A 20,766-nucleotide genomic window follows, 5' to 3' on the forward strand; every position below is an offset into this window, starting at 1 on the left:
TGTGGTATTTAGGTTTAGGAATGTCTTTGATCCCTAACATGTTTTTTTTTTTTCTTTTGTCTGTTTTCTTCCTTTTAGCACTGGGGATTGCTCTACTACTAAGCTACATCCCTAGCCCCCGCCTCCTTTTTTTAAAAAAATTTGAGTCACAGTCTAGATAAGTTTCTGAGGCTGGCTGCCTACTTGCAGTGTTCCTACCTTTAAGTTTCCAAGGCTGGCCTCTAACTTGTGATTCTCCTGCCTCGGCCTCCCGAGTAGATGGGATTACAGGTGTGTACCATTGCACCTGGCCCATGTTTTAATGTTGAAAGAAGAGGAAATGTACCACAGATGTATATATTATTAAAGGTTAATTTTTGCTAAAATATTGTGAAATATCCCAGCCTAAATAATTGATGGAATTCATTTTAAGGAGCCTTTCAATTCATGGTGCATAATGTGCTAGATGTGATCTACCCTAATTTCTATTAGGGAATAACAAATTATTTTGCATTTATTTTTCTAAATCATCACATTTGTCTTTGATTTTTTTTTTTTAACAGAATGAGCATATGTGTTGGTAATTTCCATTTTGTGGGATGTGTGTATATAATTCTTGGTTGGCTGTGACCTCTTAGCATTTATGGATTTGCATGTTCCATCCTTTGCTTCAGAGTCATATCACCTGCTGTGGTATATAATATTTGTTCTGTTAGTGCTATTTTTCAGGAGTTAGGTTATCCTGCTATTTTCATATCATTATTTTAGCATGAGAGGAAATACAGAGCTTATTGAGGCTTCCCTTTTATTTTACAAAGGAAGAATTTGAGATACAAGGAAATAAAGTAATTGCTTGAGTTATAGCATTGTTGCCAAAATTTAGATTAGAATTGAAGATATTCCAGTGCTTTTTCCCTAATATACCAACTGCCTCTTTGATCCTGTTATTGTATGTTCCTAAAAATTACTTTGTCCAATTTCCTGTTTGTCCATTTTAGCTTTCTGTACAAATGTCATAGATACTCTGTTCTCAACTCATTTGGTGTTCCATGAACGACTGTTACGACCATGGTGTTTCTACATAGTGAGATTAATAAAGATAAACAAGATAGATTTCTGGTTCTTAAGCTCAAAACCTTATAGGGAGATCATTTGTTAAATAATTTTTATGAGTGATAAAATAGAGATATTTGAGTAAGGAAGCACTGAAGAGATGGGGAAGGGTTCTAATGTTACCTATCTTGTGCATGTGTTAGATTCTCTGCAATAAAAGTTTTATAGTGTGATTTCATTTTTGATGAACTAATTCAGGGATCTTAGGGATGATTTGATATGGTATGTGCCTCATTGCTTAAAATCTGTGGAATTTATAAAGAAGCCCAGTGTAATATTATTTTGAGCCTAGAGAATATTTAATGGAAAAAACTCAGTTTAACTCTTGATCTAAGTATGTGTAGGCCAAAATGACTCAATTTCTTGCTTATCAAAAGAATAATAGGAACACCATACCCTCTGTAACAGATTGTCATTTAACAGTATGTTATAAATTTGGATAGAAGAGGAACATCTTTCTGTTATGGATGAACATAGCTGTATGTAATTATTAATTCATGACTAAGTTCTTGGACCTCACTTAAAAGAAATCAAGGCAGTTGTCTGTGGTATCATGAATTTATTTCTATTCAGTATTTTTGGAAAATTGTGCCTAGGACGTTTGATGACTGTCTAGTTTGGAATTGTATGTGTGTTATTTTTGGCCTTTAAAAAAAAATACAGCCATTTGATAAAACGGGTGTTTTGCGGTGTTTTCACTTATGATCTGTGGGTTCGATATGGCCTTGAATTCTTAACAAGGAAGCTATTCCTTATCTCCATAGTAGGTGTTTTCAATATTGATAAACATACTTGTGGCCTCATAGTACAAGTCATTATAATATATTACTGATGTGTCATGTTTTGGTAGAATTAACCAAATTAGAATTATTCAAAGAATTTTTTTCACGTTTTTATTTCCTGCAAAGATCCTCTGTAGTAATGTTTTGCAACAGAAAACTGTTCTGTACTGTGATTCCAGAAACACGTGGCTAACTATATTGCTCAATAGAGTGGCCCAGAAGAAATCCTGCCAGCACCTTGTCATTGGTGAATGACATTCCAGGATAGTGTAGCAGTTATTTTTCTCTTCCTTGAAAGTGCTAGTAGTAGTATTATCTTTCAAATACTGGGATTTCTATATGCTGAAGAGTTCTGCATTTCTTCATCAATGTTATGATTGCCCTGAAAATTAACAGAGAAGATACTTAACTTTTGGCTTTATTTATAAACCAAACCAAAAGCTTTCTTACTAGCTTTTCCAGATTTTTAAGGCCAACTAGGCCAACTACTTTTATAGTTTCTTGGATACATGTTCAATTAGGGAACATGTTTGCAGAAAAATGTCTGAGTAATCTCAGCTATATATATTCACATTACTTTAGATTGAGGTTTTCATACTCCACCTTGTTCTCAAAAATTGATATAGAAGTCCCTAAGTTTTTGAGATGTTGATTTCTTTTTTAAAAATATTTTTATTAGTTGTTGATGGATCTTTATTTTATTTACTTATTTATATATGGTGCTAAGAATCGAACCCAGTGCCTCACACAGGCTAGGTAAGTGCTCTACCACTGAACCACAACCCCAGTCTGAGTTGTTGATTTTTATTAGTTTTTTTCTGGATCATTCCAGGCTGTGTAAGTGGTTTTATACTATAATTATAGCTTATTTTTAACTCTTAATGATAAAAAGTCTAGACATTTTTGAAAAGTTTGAACTATCTGAAATGATTAAGAAACCAGTTCCCTCCTTTCATAATTTTTTTATTCATTGATACTACTAAAATATATCAAAGTCTGTCAAAACTCTTTCAATTGTGTAAGACTATTTAAACATATATGAAGTGGTCCCCCTCCCCCACCCCCATGAATTTTGGGAAATTTTCTCTTTAAAAAAACCTGTAAAGAATAATGAGGGATGCCAAGTAGTGTGATCAAATGTATCAAACATTCTGTTTAAGTGTATTCTTGAGTTTTACATTTATTCTCTCACAATCCTTCATATTGATATTACTAGGGATTTATAACAATTTTAAGATTATCGTCTTTCTGATTTGTAATTCAAATATTCTAAACACATACTTTCCAATATACATTAATCTTTATCAATTCAACCTCCTAACAGTATTAAGAATTTGTTGGATACAAATCATTTACACTTTCTTTGAGGTCCTATTACACTTTTTTTTTCTTTGGTCCTATTCTCTCAACCCCTAGATTTATAACTGCTGGTGTGAAACATACATCAGCAATTTGTAGTTTAATTTAAAGTATGTAAATGAAATAAAATGTATAATTTTAAGAAGTTGAAATATTTTTTACTTAATACAGTGAATTTTTAGCAGTTAACACTTGTAATAATACCCGAATATACCTTTTTTTAAGGTTATATGGTAAGAATAACTTTTGAGGAATACGTCCAGACAAACACAATGGAGTAATTAAAAATAAATACTGGCAGATCTAATGAAACTGTACAGTAACTGTTAATCCAGAATTCTGTGGTAAGATACATCAAAATAGATTTTATTCAGAGGGTTAAGCTTTTTCAACATGCTTTTGTTAGCCTGTCAGAATCAATAAGCAATAAGAGACTCCACACATTCAAGGAAAGTTTCATTTAGAGGCATTTCATTTTAGCTTTTCCATATATAAACTACTATGAAATTTAGAATGCTAGCTTTCAAATGGCTGCATCAAATCACCTAGTATACTTTGTAAAGAATACATGCCTCAGCTCTAATTCTGAAAATCTTCAGTTGATCAGGCAGGAACCTGGGAATTTGTATTTTGTAAGTCATCCCAGTTTATTCTTATCTACAATCAAATTTGGAAGACTTAGTTTAGAACACAATATATACACAAATATTTTTTAAAATACACAAAAACATGAGAATTAACAACTTTTAACAAAACAATATAGACATTTTTGATTTACAAAGCTAGGAATTGTTTTAAGATACAAATAATTAGTTGGGCATGGTGCTGTACACCTATAATCCCAGCAGAAAAAGGAGAATTTCAAGGTCAAACCAGTCTGGGCAGCTTATTGAGACCCTATCTTAAAATTAAAAGAGCTGGGGATAAACATACCTGCTTATTGAGACACTATTTTAAAATTAAAAGAGCTGGGGATATAGCTCGTGGTAGAACACCCCTGGGTTAAATTCCCACTACCAATAAAATAAAATAAAAATAAAGTGATAACAATAATTCTTGACCTTTAGAATTGTTAAATTTGGGAATAGGTGTCCAAGGGTTGTAGAATTGGCCTTCTGTGGATATTTTTAATAAGGTAATTTTAATCTGTTAAGGGTTTAGAATAGATTATTGGATAGTTACAATATTTAACTTTCATGCTGACTGTAGTCAGTGTGAAGTCGCTGCTTATAGTATACATATTGAGGACTTTTAAACCCCAAGTATGATACAGGGTAGAGGAAGAGAGCAGCTAAGGAAAGAGGGGAGTAAATAATCCATATTATCTGTGATATGTATTTAGTTTTCCTGATTTAGGAGTTTTATCCAACAGATTATATTATTATTCTGGTATCCTTACCAAACTGTAATTCTGGTTTGGATGTCCATATAATTCACATCATGTAAAAAATATATGTCCTTCGCCCTGATGAAGGCATATTTTAAAATTAACATGTAATTTTCTATAGAATTGTTGTGAAATATCCTTCCAGACTGAATTCTTCAGATTTAGAGTTGTTAAAAATATATTTTATATTGATTCAGCAATAGTTTTACCTGTGATAGAATAGTGACAGTGATGTACATTTATATTTAGTTCTGTATTTATATCCTAAGTAATGGGGACACAAAGAGATGGAATTTAAGCAAGGTTCTTGTCTTTAGAAAGCATTGCATTTGAAAACAGGAAAGGAATAAGCATTTCTAGTACATTGAGAATCATGGCAGAAATAAACTGAAGGTTCTGAGACAGCATAATAAAAGGACCTAACTTTGAGGGAAGAGTAAGGAATTGAGCCATGACATTTTAGAAAGACATGAAAAAGTGTAGTGGGAGAATGTAGACTATATGACTGAAATGTGGAAATTATAGGTAAGAGGAGTGAATGCTTGAAATGTAGATAGAGCAAGTGATACCTCCTAAGAAGATAGGACTTCATTCCGTTAACCTTTGCAGGGGAGGTTATTGAAGATTTTAAGGTTAGTTATATCATCAGATTTGCATGTTAGTAAAATTGCTGTGCTAACCAGGTGAAGATGGATTGAAGGAAGGTGTAAGATGAGAAAAATTAGCAAACTAATAGTAACAGCCCACAAAAAAATAGGGAGAGTGCCCAAACTAAGCCAGTGCTAGACAGAAAGGCAGAATTTTTTTTTTTTTTTTTTTTTTTTTTAGAGATTGGGAGCCATACAAGGCAGGTTTTCAAAGATGATGTGGAAGATGGGGTGGGGGGGAAGCCATGTGTTTCATAGGGCTTCTGAAAAGGGTCCGTGGACTTCAGAGTGTTCTGTAAATTTCTTGAAATCATATTTAAATATTGTCCATGTACATGCACATTTTTCTGGGTAATAGGTCCACAGCTTTTAATCATATTCTCAAACAAGTTACAAAAAAACTAGTCTCTTTATTTCCAGGTTTCCAACTTGAATGTCTACTTGGATGTTGATAGTAGTAACTGAGAGATGGGGGATATAGAATAAAGTGGGAGAAAGGAAGGTAAATAATTGATACAAAAATATCATAATCTTTGGAGTAAGGATATTTTAAAGGAATTATGAGTCAACCTTTAAAACAATAACTCAAAAGACTTTCTCATGCTTTTAACATTTTATCTTTGGAAAAGTATTTTGCATTTGAAAACAGTTACGAGCCAAATTTATCTCTGAATTCTCATAGAATTTTCATTTTGATGCAAATAAATAAGCCTTAAGTAATCCTAGTATTTATTCATCTGTTTTTTAAATTTTTTTTAAATTTTTTATTTAAGGGAATAAGGATATGAACATTTAATTACAATGTTAGAACAAGAGTATTGCTTGCATGTATGTGTGTGTGGGGGGGGTATATGTTGTATTAGTATTATGTCAGTTAAAGAGGATGTTAACCTAATTACGAATACTGGTAGACTGGCTTTAATTGTATTGATAATTTTCTGTTAAACTCAGCTATTTGGGTATTTTATGTCTCTCTGAAACAGATTCCAATTTGAGAGAATGAAAATTTTAGGTATTTGGTCTCCTAATTGGTTACACTCATAAGCATTAGGCTGCTAGTTGTTGATAAATACTTGTTCTCATACTTAGCTCTATTTCCAAGGTTATTTTATCTAACCCCCACTTTCAGTTCTTTCCAGATGTAATACAGTAGATTTTATGTTGTTTAGATTTGAATATTAGGAATAAACTTTGCAGCAACTGGAAAAATATTGAAACTGTGGTCTTTACTTCAAGGCAAGGCTACATTTTGATTTAGACAAGGCTGTTTTGGTATATTTTTCCCCACGCTCTGTCTTTTCAGATTGAATTACTGATTTTTCCCCCTTTGTTTTGTTTGTTGTGGTTTTGATGTTTTTTTTCCTTTCAGCTAAAGGAGCAGCCCAGTGGTTATCAAGAAGTGCTAAAGTGCACTGACTGTCTCATGATGACTGGTGCCTCAGGGAGGGTCATGATTCCTGGATACAGGATCGACCTGATCCTGGATGTCACTTCAAGCAGTCAGATCGTGGGGAAAAGCCTTGTCTAATGGCTAGCCTTCCTCAAAAGTCTGATGCTAGTCATCTCGGAAGGCCTCAGAAAAAGCCTTAAAGGTGAGCAGAGTAGAGTGTAGTTCTCTCTGGGGGCTGTATTTGTTGGAGAATCTGATTCAACATAGAATGACAACCCTAACCTGATAACTCCAGGTTCTGTTGGTAAATTAACTTTAAGCTTATAAATTTGCTGCTGCTGATGGTCAGACCCCAACTTTTGAGTTATTAGAAACTATCATTCTAAGCTCTTTACCAGGCTCTTTAGAGCCTTAGGTTAGTATTTGTTGTCTTACACAGATGCAGCCTTGCTATTGTAGCTAAGGAACACTTTTTGGTTACAAAATTGCATTGTTGTTAATTACAAATAGTTTTTTTTAATAGCTAATTTAGGTATTCTCTTAGTTTTATTTTGTCATATACCAGCTATTTATCAATTAAACTTCACGGGTTAGCAGAACAAGTTTACATTTGATTTTTCTATCATAATAAACTTTAAAAAAAAGCTGTCTTTGAAGCATTTTGGATTTATGTAGTTCATAGTTTATTGCATTTAACTTGAAGACTGTTAGTACTACCTGCTGCATTTAAATAATATTTTTAGTACCATAAAAGTATTCTTGAGATATTTTGAGCATTTTAGTTGGAAAAAGTTGGATTTTAGGTCTTTTCCTTGTGATTTGAAGCACTTATAGAACCAAGTTGCTCATATTGATAAACTTGATTGTTAAATTTAACTCAACTTGTCCTGAGACTTACTATTTTTTTTTAATCACCAGTATCAGTATAAAATAAAATGGGGCCTGTACCATCCCCAGTATGTATGTATGTGTGTATGTGTTTATATACATATAAGTTTATAAATTATGTATATTACTGCTGTGCTAGTGTTAATATATTAGAAAACATAAAAATAGAAGTTAAGAAAGATGAAATGATAAATTTTATACAAAGGAAGTTCTGAATTTTTCTTCTTGTATAATGTAGATCATGATGTATACTAGGGGTTGGCAAAACTTTTTTCTTTAAAGAGTTAAGATCTTAGGCTTTTTAGCCTGAATGATCTCTGGAGTTGTTTTTTTACTACTTCTATTATTAGGTCCTTTCCACATTAATTTTAGAGTAGTCGGTTTTCCTTCATGAAATGGGTAGAATAATATTAGCAGTTAGAATATATTTAATTTAACAAGTACTTGCTGAACAGCAGTGAAGTTTAGATATATAGTATTAGGTACAGGGTCATGAATTTGGTAAGAGAGATAGGTAAAGTTATAACATTTTGTAAGAAGTAAAATGATTAAGAACAGCTGATGAGATGGCATAGTTGAGAAAGTGAGGCAGGAGCTGGTTCTGAGAAATAAGTCTTGAGTTGGGCTTTGAAAGATTAAGGTTTTTAGGTAGATGGTTGTAGAGAAATAAAGATGCTAGAAGAGAGGTTGGTGGGAGGGAATCATGTGTACCTCAGTATTGATAGTTGGCAAAATGTTCAAGAAAAAGCAGCAGCAATGAGAGTGGACAGATTGGCATGGCCCTTCCTCTGTATGTTTTGCCTAAGGAACTTGGACTCTGCTGTATAGGTTGGAAAAAATCATCGATGAGATTTTAGCATAAGAAAGAGTGATTAAATGTGCCTTTTAGAAACAGTAGTGAATTTTTTTTTTTTTTTTTTTTTTTTTTTTTTTGTGGTGCTGGGGATTAAACCCAGGCAGGGCCTTGTGCATGCAGGGGAAGCAACTTTGCCAATCGAGCTATATCCCCAGCCCCTAAAACTAAAAAGCTTCTTCTCAGCAAAAGAAACAATCTGTGAGGTGAATAGAGAGCCTACATCTTGGGAGCAAATCTTTACCCCTCAAACATCAGATGGAGCACTAATCTCTAAGGATACATTAAGAACTCAAAAAGCTAAACACCAAAAAAACAAATAACCCAGTCAATAAATGGGCCAAGGACCTGAAGAGACACTTCTCGAACATGATGTACAATCAATCAGCAAATACATGAGAAAATGTTCATCATCACTAGCAATTAGAGAAATGCAAATCAAAACCACTTTATTAGATTTCATCTCATAGAATGGCAGCTATTATGCATACAAACAACAATAAGTGTTGGAGAGGATGTGGGGAAAAAGGTACACTCATACACTGCTGGTGGGACTGCAAATTGATGCAGCAAATATGGAAAGCAGTGTGAAGATTTCTTGGAAATTTGGGAATGGAACCACCATTTGACCCAGGTGTCCCTCTTCTCGGTCTATACTCAAAGGACTTAAAAACAGCATACTACAGGGACACAGCCACATCAATGTTGATAGTAGCACAATTCACAGTAGCTAAACTGTGGAACCAACCTAGATGCCCTTCAATACATGAATGGATTAAAAAAGTGGCATATATACGCAATGGAATATTACTCAGCAGTAAAAGAGAATAAAATCATGGCATTTGCATATAAATGAATAGAATTAGAGAAGATGATGCTAAGTGAAGTTAGCCAATCCCAAAAAACCAAATGCTGAATTTTTTTTTTTTAATATATATAAGGAGTCTGATTCATAGTGGGATAGGGAATTGGAGCATGGGAAGAATAGACGAACTCTAGATAGGGCAGAGGGGTTGGAGGGCAAGGGAGGGGGCATGGGGTAATTAATGATGGTGGAATGTGATGATCATTACTATCCAAAGTACATGCATGAAGACATGAATTTGTGTGAATATACTATGTATACAACCAGAGATATGGAAAATTGTGCTCTATATATGTAATAAGAATTATAATGCATTCTGCTGTCATGTAAATAAAATAAAAAGAAAAAAACAGTAGTGATAGTGTGGAATATACAAGGAGTAGGGTGGTCCCCCCAATTTGGATTTTTTTTTTTTGGTTATTCCATCTAATTTTACTTCCTCATAAAAGAGGTCACAGTTGTTTATGGGTTGATTTATACTGGTCATAAAATAGGGAAACTTGGAATACCATTTAGCAATAGAAGAAGAATGAACTGACATGCTACAAGAAGAATGGATCTCAGAAACATACTACATGTAAAAAATCCATGTAAAATCCACTTAAAAATGGAACTGTCCATAGGTAGATTATAGGTTGCTTAGAGATAGAGTGGAGACTGTCTACAGGTGGTCACAGGTATCTTTTTTTAGGATATTGGAAATGTTCTACAATTGTATAGCAATGATAGTTATACAGCTCATATATATATATATATATATATATATATATATATATACTAAAAATCATTGAATTGAACGCTTAAAAGTAGATGAAATTTATGGTAATTAAACCTCAATAAAGTTATTAAAAATTAGAAAGAATTCACCATTATAACTCGACAGAGTAGATCTATTTAAAAAAATCTATCCATCTGGGCATGGTGACTCATGCCTGTAATCGCAGCTACTCAGGAGACTGAGGCAAGAGAATTACAAAGGTGAACAACTTAACTAGACCCTGTCTTAGATATAAATATTTAAAAAAAAAGAGTTGGGGATGTAGCTCAGTGATTAAATGCTTCCCTGCCTAGCATGCACAAGGCTCTGGGTTCGTGGGTTCAATCCCCAGATATCAAAAAAATTATACATTTACACATACACAAATACGCCTATGCCTCCATACATTTTACTACCTAAAAATAATTCTTTCTACATAGAACTGGGAGAACTGGTTAGGATATATATAATTCTATACATAAATGGTCATATATATTATATTTGTTAGACATATAGACAGGGCTTTTAAAGCTCAATAAAAGAAACTAGAATTCAGTGTTTTATGTCAGGACATGAAAAGAAAGTTCACAAAAGAAGAAATATGTATAGCCAATAAACATTGTTAAAAATGAAGTTAAAAAACTGAGAACTAGATTCTGCTTTTCATCTAGTAGATTTGTAAAGATGAAAAAGAATTGGATTAGGGATATAGCACAATGATACATTGCTTGCTTGCTTACCATATTAAGATCTTGGGTTCAGTCTTCAGTATGGAGGAAAGATTTTCATATTGCTGGTTGCCAGTTACTTCTGAGCAAGTATTTCACCTACTACAACTAAAAAAAGTTGTTACTGTTTTTTTTTTTTTTTAAACCTGTTACAAATATATTGTAATTGTAGAGTGAGACCATGTAGGAACTACTGATTAACCAGGTTATTAGTGAATTTGATAGAATTTACTTTGATTTTTAATTTTTAATTTCTCCATTTTCCTTTCCTTATTAAATATGATATGAAGAGAAACTTTTTCAGTGCTTACGTTACATTTTAAATGTTAAAATGTTAAAAATTTAATAATATACTATTATTTTCTTTTATTCCTGGCTGCCAAACCCAATATATGAGGTTGAGTTAATTCATTAAGAAAACATACCTGAACTTATTGTGTGACTTTTCATTGTTTATAGGGTTATTTCACATCTCACTTAATTCACGTTGAGGAAAATAGGCCTTAGTATGCTGATTGCCAAAATGAGGCAAAGTTAGGATTTGACCATGGGGTTTTTTTTTTTTTTCCTGTGTCTTTAAGCTCTATTGCTCTTTATACTTTATTTAGTATGGGATCTAAACAAAAAATAGTACTGTGTTACATAAGAATGGCTGGCCATATAGATCAGTGAAATAGAATTAATAGTTCAGAAATAGACCTATACAGTGGATTTTTTTTTTTTTTAAACAGAGCCAAGAGAAAAGGGAAAAAAATGACCTTAGCAAGTATTATTTTTCCCCTACATTATTTTATTAGTACATTATGGTTGTACATAATGGGATTTGTTGTTACATATTCATACATGCACATAATATACAATATTATTTGGCCAGTTCCCTCCCAGTATTGGTGATTGAATCCAATGTCTTGGATATTGTGACTCCAGCACTTCCCACTCTCCACCCTCATACTGGTCCCTTTCCCCAATTCTACTGACTTCCTTAAATTTTCACGAGATCTAGCTTCCACATGAGAGAACAGCTGATTTTTATTAACACGGAAGAGAATAAAGTTGAATCCCTTACCTGATACCATAGACATAAAAAGAAAATTGAATAAAATATGTAAGAAGTAAGAATCTACACAACGTAAAAAAAATGCAAATCGTCATGATCTATAATTTTTTAGATATTACACCAGAAACACAACCAAAGAAAAAGTAGGCAAAATGAACTTCATCAAAATTAAGAACTTTTGTGCTTCAAAGGATACAATCAAGAATGTGAAATATAGTAATGAAATGGGAAGAAATATTTATTTGCAGATCATTTATCTGATAAACCCCTCGTATCCAGAATATGAAATGAACTTTTGTAATAAAAATTAAAACATTTTCCAAGAAGGTATACAATTATTCAATAAGCAAATGAAAAGAAGTTCACCATCATTAGTTATGAGGAAAATGCAAATCACAGTTATATTTATAGATACCATACCTGCTATAATAGGTATAATTTAAAAGGCATATGCTGATGGGAATGTAGAGAAATTAGAACCCTCATATATTACTAATGAGAATGTGTGTTGGAACTGTGTTAGAAAAGCAATTTAGCAGTTTCTCAAAGGTAGACATTCTGTGGCCCAATAGCTCTCTCTCTTGAATATACCTGAAAAATCGAAGCCAAAAGCTTATAAACCTATAAATGAATGTAATAGCATTATTGATAATTGTTAGTGGGTGGACATAATCCAAGTGTCCATCAGCTGATGGATGAATAAAATGTGACATATCTATTCAGCCCTTTAAAAAGGAATACAATTCTGAAACTTTCCATAGCATGAATAACTATTGAAAACACGATAAGTGAAATAAGCTAGAAACAAAGGACCATTTAACTGCAGGATTCCATTTATATGAATTGTCCAGAAAGAGAAATCCAGAGTTAACAGAAATAAGTGGTTGCCTGTGGCTTAGAGTAAAGGGAAGCTTCTCATAAATTTGGTGTTTCCTTTTCAGCAAATGAGAATGTTCTGGATAGACAGTGGTGATGGCTATATTACTGCCTTCCTGCATCAACCACTCTAATGAAATGAAATGAAACAAATAGAAAAACTCATATCTACTCTTGCAATGCCTTCTTTTCTGACTATTTTCCTTATTTTCTTTTGCAATAAATTTAAAAATTATTTTTGATAGCAACTTGACTTTCGTGCCTCCTTTTTATTCCTTACTCTGTTACAACCTGGTTTCCCATTCTACCTTTCTTAATAAATAAAATCAATAATTTCATCTTTTAAATTCAAATTTGCTTTTTAATTTGTCTTTCATGATGTTTTGAACATTCTTTGTTAAAGCTTCTCTCAACTTCTGTGTTTATACTCTTCCAGCTTTCCTATGGCTTTCAGTTTTGTTTTAATACCCATTGTTGACCTCAGTTTGTTTGTCTGTCTCTAAATGTTGCTGCTTAATCTTAGATTTTTCTCTCCTTTTTACTGATATACTCTTGGGTGATTTCATACATTCCCATGGCTTCATTTATCTATCAATATTAAACAGATTCATAAGGTTTATTTTGCTAGTCCTTAATCTTTCTAATTGAATTTTGATTCTATTTAGGCATTCTCCCTCTTCTTTTTTCTTAACTTTGGGATATCTGTTCTCCCTGATAGGACATAAAATGCCTTATGATTTAATTTCAATTGTTTGTGCTTTATTAACTTTCTATTGCTTCTAAGAGCTTTACCAACAATGAACTCTCACTATTGTTCCTTGAGGACATCTTATTTTCCATTCCTATTCCTTAATTCTGGGGTGTTTTCTATTTCTCATCTTCTTTCTATCTTCTATACCTACTCATTTATTTATTGAATAGTGGTCAAGTGGTACTTTCTGTGAAGCATTTAGACACTTAGTTCTACTGATTACTCTGCACTTCTAGGATTTAGTTCTTTGTTACCACAGTTTTTATTTGAATTATGTTACCTGTTTATTTACAGGTAACATAATTCAAATAAAACTCTGGGGAGCACAGTCTACTTCTTGTGCCTCTTTGAATTGCTGGGTGTAGAGAGTCCTTTTATAAATATTTGTGGAATGGAAAGTGAATAAGTGACATCTTCTGGAATGTCCAAGTGGTATGTGTAATGTCCAAGTAGTTTGCAACCATCAAATTTACATATATTTTAATATTAAGAAATGTATTTAAAAGTTAAAAAAAATTAAAATGATTTAGATGTTTTTCAGGCTTTTGCTCTTAGCTACAATCTGTTGTAACTTGAGTACTGTCATATACTCAAGTCTTTATTTATAACCCATGAGCTGATAATTAACAAGCCTACAGCTTTTTCCTTCATTTTAGTCTAGCCAACTATCTACTGGTTACTTCATCGGTTACTTCATCTTGGATGTTTAGAGGTATGTAAAACTTGACATATCCAAAGCTGAACTTGTAATCTTTACTGTCTACTTCTTGAGAATGTTTGTTTAGATGCCTTAGCCATCATTCTCAATTTCTGAGCCAGATTCATATGTTACTTAATCCTGTTGCTTTTACTGTGTGTGTGTGTGTGTGTGTGTGTGTGTGTGTATGAAATATATAATTTTGGGGGGGAGGTTACTGAGGGTTGAACTTGGGCATTTGACCACTGAGCCACATCCCAGTCCTGTTTTTTGTATTTTTTAACTTAGAGACTGAGTTGCTTAGCGTCTTGCTTTCGCTGAGGCTGGCTTTGAACTCACGATCCTCCTGCTGCAGCCTTCCAAGTGCACTACCACGCCTGGCCCTAATATATTTTGAATACATTTCCTTTTTTAAATTATAATTTTTTAGTCAAAGTAATTTGTGCAAATAATTTAAAAAACTAAATACACTCTTGGGCTTATTAATAGATAGAATGGTCATATAATTTGATCTTCTAAAATTGACATTTTTGAAAGAGAAGGGGGAGAGGCTATTAAGATAATATTTAGGGTCTACATAAGTACCTGTGGTAGAATGTATGCTTGGCATGGTCACACCCAACTTAACATGAGAAGTAGATACTTAACTATTCCTTACCACCTATAGTTCCTCCTTTTGGCTTTAGGCATTCAAGTTCCTGTTTCCAGAAATGATGCTTATATTCCTTACATTCTCTTTTGTAGGTATTATTGATTTTCTACTGTATGGTATGAGGAACAGGCTTTCTTACACTTTTTTTTTTTTTGCCCATTTTCCTATTGTAATTCACTTCCTAAGAAAAAATAAGTATTCATACCCATACTTTTCCCTGGAATAATAAAATGCCTCCCTGTAGGGTTAGACAGACTTACAAGGTAATTTATCTGCCTCATTATCTTTTTTATTTTCTTGGATATCATCTCTTGTGGAGTCCTAGTATGTAGGGTTGTTCTCTAGATGTAGAGATGTTCTCTAGATGGTGAGTAGTTTTCGTAGGAATTGTCTTCAAATAATCATGGGAATTCCTTTTACATCTCTATTCTATTGGGTCTTTTGTGTTTCTAGACATCATGTTATCATCTTTTCATGATTTTTTCCCCCTCCTTTTGATGGCATATTTTCATCATATTCTCTAGTAGCTTCCTGAGAGAGTTCATGGGAGTGAATTAAGACCTTGGGCTGCTAGTATCAGTTCTAACCTTATGCTTGGCTGATACTTGTTTATTGTTAGTTGGGATTCCTAATTTGGGCAATGGTTTCCATTAAGAGTTTGGAAGACAGACATTGTTCAGTTGACTTATAACTTCCCATGTTGCTGCAAAAAGTCCATTATAAGTGTTGGGGGTTGGGGGTTGGGAGTTGTGGAGTATAGCTCAGTGATAGAATTTTTGCCTGGGGCTGGGATTGTGGCTCAATGGTAGAGCACTTGCCTTGCATGTATGAGGCACTGGGTTCAATCCTCAGCACCACATAGAAATAAATAGAGAAAGAGAAAGAAAGAAAAGATTTTTGCCTAGAATGTGTAAAGCCCTGACTTTGATACTTAACACTGCAAAACATAAATAAAATAATTTCTTTCTATTGTGATCTGTAGGGTTGTGGGGTTTTTTTGTTTGTTTGTTTTTTGGTCTTGAAGTTTTTAGAATTTTTTTTTTTTTTAAACCAGTGATGATCTTGATCTTTGGTATAGGTATGTCTTCATTTGCTGTCCTGGACTCCTGGAAAGCCTTTTCAATTAGGAAACTTATGAGTTTAAGTTTCAGAAATGTCATTATTTCAAAATTTTCCTTTCTCCTGTGTCCTTTTCTTCTGGATATCAGCCTTGCCAATTGATTCCTTATTCTTACTTTTTTAGATTTTTTTTTTCTCCTTATGTCTTTTTTTCTGGGAGTTTTCCTTAACCTTTTCCTAAGGTTTGTATATTTTTTTTAAATTGGAGTGAAATTGACATAACAAAATTAATCACTTTTGAACAATTCTATGGCATTTAGTATATCTGTTTTTCTTGCTATTAACTGAATCCAGAGTACTGTGCAGGCTACATAAGTGCTCTACCATTGAGCTACATCCCTAGCCCTCAGCCCATCTATTAAAATAAGACATATTTGGAGTGTGTGAAATACTGTAACAAAGTGCAGCAAATTCTAGGATGGTGGTTTTATAGAACATTATTCTTTCATATACCTACCCTTGACCAGATCATCTCAGGTTGAATGTACTTGAATTTTGAATTGTTGTTCTTGGAAATTATTAGAGAAAGTGCTGGGGATTAGAATTATCAAAAGGTTAAACCTTAGAGAAAGAAAGTTGAGGGACTCCATCTTGAATCAAATCATTCCTGTGTGTTTCTGAAGGAGGAAACCAAAATGAATCTATAAGGGCGTAATACTACTTATACTTGTCTTCTTTTTATTTGTTACATTGTGAGTAGGACCAGGGACTGTATTATATTTGAGTAATAAGATTTAAGAAAATATCGTTTCACCGAAAACACTAAAAACTTTCTTTGTGGAAAGGAGTGAAGAATGTAGAGGGTAGGCAGCTTCTTAATATGACCCTGACCTAAAACTTCCACATGACAGTTCCTGTCAGAGTCTATCAACTAGAATTTGACCACACTTAATTGCAAGGTAGAGTGGAAACTAATCTCTGTGTGGGAGTTACTAAGGGGCCAAATTAAAATTTGGGAGTTTGGGTAGGAAGAAAGAGATTAGATTTGGAGGGTCAGCTATCAGTTTCTGAGATTAAAGGAATAATGACAAAGAAATTAAACTTTAAAAACTTGAAAGCTTTTTTCTTTTTAGCATGACAGCTTGTTCTAAGCTTATCTCATACATTTTTGCCCCAGATCTAGAATCAGCTCAGGTTCCATGTGTCAGCAAATGGTATATGGAAAAGCTAATCTGGGCTTTAGGTTATAATTTGATCATTTCTGTTGAGTTGGTCATTGTTTCCAGACCTTTTTATTGGATATAGCTAGGATATATATATATTTACATATTTTTATTCTAAAAGAGAAAATAGGTCATGAGTTCACGTTCATATCCAATTTAAATTTAAGATAAGTATTTAAAATGTACTGGTTAAAGAAAGTGTTTATGTTGAAAGATTCCTGACTTTGCAACTAGAGGAAAACCTTATTCTCGCTTGTTCTAAGTTTTAGTGTCTTCATTTTTAAGATGGGGGTGATAATAATAATAATAATGATTATTACGATTAAATGAGACAATAAATACTCAAGGGATGTCACAGAAGTAATTATTTTCTATCACTGTACAGAGACTAGAGACACCTAATTCTTCATGTAGGACTTCAAAAAGACTAAACTTTGAAGATAACACTAGTGTCATTAGGGAAGGGTTATAAGTGGGATGCCTAGGTTTAGTCAGAAGTGTATGAGCAAGGGACTAACTAGAGGCTCTGATCTGCATTAATCAAGGCTGGAACATAGGATTTTATTTTTGTCAATCTTGAAATCAGTTAATGTCTCCAATTTTTGTTTTTCTTTTGCAAAATTGTTTTGTCTACTCTCTAGGTACTTGGAATTTAAATTTAAAAGTCAGGTTTGTTAATTTTTATAAGAGTCTACTGCAATTTTTGGTTATAATCTATTAAAATAATTTGTGGGGGGGCTGGGGATGTGGCTCAAGCGGTAGCACGCTCGCCTGGCGTGCGTGCGGCCCGGGTTCGATCCTCAGCACCACATACCAACAAAGATGTTGTGTCCGCCGAGAACTAAGAAAAAATAAATAAATATTAAAAAAATTCTCTCTCTCTCTGTCCCCCTCTCTTTCACTCTCTCTTTAAAAAAAAAAAAAAATTTGTGGGGAAATTGACACTTTATAATTGTTATTTTGATAGATGAGCATTGCATCTCAGTTTTTCTGTCTCAATATTTGTAGTTTTCATTATGTAGGTTTTGTATATGTTATAAATTGGATGTTTTATTTCAATTTCTGATTATTATTATGTGTGTTTTGACCCTAGTACCCTGTGACTTTCTTAAATTTATTTATCTAGTACCTTTTTCTAGATTCCTTAGAATTTTTTATACATGTAATCATGTCTGAATATAGATAGTTTTATTTCCTCCTAATATCTGTCTGTGGTTTCATTATTTTTCTTGCCTTAATATACTAGTGGAAATGGTGAGAAGGACATATTCTTCTTGATCTTCAGAAATGGAGTGGGGAGTGAAGCATTTAGCCTTTTATCAGTTAAAGGTGATGTTAACTTAGATTTTCATAAATTAAATTATTTTCATGAGGTGAGGAAGCCTCCTTTGTTTTGTTGTGTAAATGTTGAATGGGTATTTTTTTCTCAAGTTTTTTAATGCATGTATTGAGAGAACCATAATTTTTCTTTTTAAGTCCTATTAATAGGGTGGATAACTTTAATTTTTGAATGTTAAACCAACTTTGTTTTATATTATTTATATACATTTTATAAATATATGTGAGAACCCTGATAATATATTTTGTAGATGAGTAAACTGATAGACAAAGTGGTAATTGAGTAAACAGTCATAGGAACCCCAAAAGCAGCAATCTTGGATTGTTTACCATAAAATCAAGCAGAAAATGTATTTAGTAAGCAAAGGGTAAATGTTAGATGAAATCCATATATTTAACAGGCATGTAGGAAAGCGAAAAGAATAAGTGTTTAAATTCGTTTCTTCCAGAACCAAAATTAACTTGGACAAATAGATTAATGTCTTTGTGGCAATTTTCCCTTTCTTCCCTCATCTTCCCAATAATACTTGTAAAGCAGTATTCACTCATTCCCTGCCCTCTTTTTCAAATCAGGATGGACCTAAAAATTACTGACAGTAGAAATTTGCCAGTTTTCAGGTGGAAGAGTAGCTGTAATGTATTTGTAACTGGGACTGTCATATCTGGTCAGTGTATGTTTTGACATATGTGTGGAGTCATTTAGTTTTATTACTCCAGCTGACTTATTTGCTTAATACCTCATGGTGGTGACATTTTATATTCTATTTAAAAGTTTTAGATATTTTAATTAATGGGAACTTTGGGCTAATAATTACAAGAAGGGTAGTAATAAAAGCAGGTTTACCTCGCTTTTCCCGTTTTCTTTCCAGAGGTTTTGGTTACATTTTAGTTATTGTGTTGATTACTCATATATGTCCAAATTTTAAAAAAAATTTTGTTTTGGAAACTTTCAAACATACATAGATGCAGAGAAAATAAAAATTAATCTCAAGAACCCTTACCCAGTTTCAATATCCATATTTTGCTGGTCTTATTTGATCAGTCTGCCTGTCACCCCTATGCATACTGTTTTGGGGAATATTTTAAAACACATTGTAGACAAATCATTTTATACATAAATACTTCTTTGTGCATCTTTTAATGTATATAAGGCTGTGTGCGTCTGTACATGCATATTCATTTATTTATTTTCGATGAGATTATGGAAGATTAAGATCTGAAGAGTGCAGAATTTACTACCATAATAGTACAAAGTAAGGTTATGCAGAAGGGCTAGCATATACAAAGGCCTTTTTTTTTTTTTTTATTAGTTGCTCGAGACAATACAATGATCTTGACATATCATACATTTGATTCAAATGGGGTATGAATTCTCATTTTTCCACGTGTACAGATTGCAGGATCACATTGGTTATACAGCCACGTATATACATACAGCAATATTAGTGTCTATTATATTCTGCTGCCCTCCTTATCCCCCCCTCCCATCACTTCTCTCTACTCAATCTACATTTCTACCCAATACACATCTTTCTCTCTCTCTCTCTCTTTTTCTTCCCTCTCACACCATCATATATGTATTTTGTATAACGATGAGGGTCTCCTTCCATCTTCCATGCAATTCCCCTTCTCCCTCCCATTCCCTCCCACCTCTTTTCCCTGTTTAGTGGTAATTTTCTTCTCATGCTCTTCCTCCCTACTCTGTTTTGAGTCACCCCCCTTATATCAGAAAAGACATTCGGCATTTGTTTTTTAGGGATTGGCTAACTTCACTTAGCATAATCTGCTCTAATACCATCCATTTCCCTGCAAATGCCATGATTTGTTATTTTTTAGTGCTGAGTAATATTCCATTGTGTATAAATGCCACATTTTTTTAATCCATTCATCTATTGAAGGGCATCTAGGTTGATTCCACAGTCTAGCTATTGTGGATTGTGCTGCTATGAACATTGATGTAGCTGTGTCCCTGTAGTATGCTCTTTTTAGGTCTTTTGGGTATAGTCCAAGAAGGGGAATAGCTGGGTCAAATGGTGGTTCCATTCCCAGCTTTCGAAGGAATCTCTCCATACTGCCCTCCAAAGTGGCTGCACCAATTTGCAGCCCCACCAGCAATGTACCTCCCCCCGCCCCATCCTTGCCAGCACTTCTTGTTGTTTCACTTCATATGGCTGCCATTCTTACTGGAGTGAGATGGTATCTTAGAATAGATTTAATTTGCATTTCTCTGATTGCTATCGATGGTGAGCATTTTTTTGTGTATTTGTTAATTGATTGTATATCCTCTTCTGCGAAGTGTCTGTTCAGGCCCATATGTTGATTGGGTTATTTGGTTTTTTTTTGTTGTTTTACAAAGGCTTGTTGT

General features: G+C 33.3%; 1 protein-coding gene across 2 annotated transcripts in view; it reads left to right on the forward strand.

The window, feature by feature from the left end:
• The window catches only part of INTS6 (integrator complex subunit 6), a 91,037-nt gene that overhangs the window by 25,593 nt on the left and 44,678 nt on the right, over positions 1-20,766 (forward strand). The window contains exon 1 of one of the 2 annotated variants that reach the window (XM_081266625.1): positions 6,720-6,859. The exons of the other annotated variant lie outside the window; for it this stretch is intronic. The gene's annotated coding sequence lies outside the window, so the exon portion shown is untranslated. Of the gene's footprint in view, positions 1-6,719; positions 6,860-20,766 lie in introns of those variants that run through there. 2 annotated transcript variants of the gene reach the window in all.

This window comes from Spermophilus citellus (genome assembly GCF_964194105.1).
Source record: "Spermophilus citellus genome assembly, chromosome: 1".
In the NCBI taxonomy this organism is placed as follows: domain Eukaryota; kingdom Metazoa; phylum Chordata; class Mammalia; order Rodentia; family Sciuridae; genus Spermophilus; species Spermophilus citellus.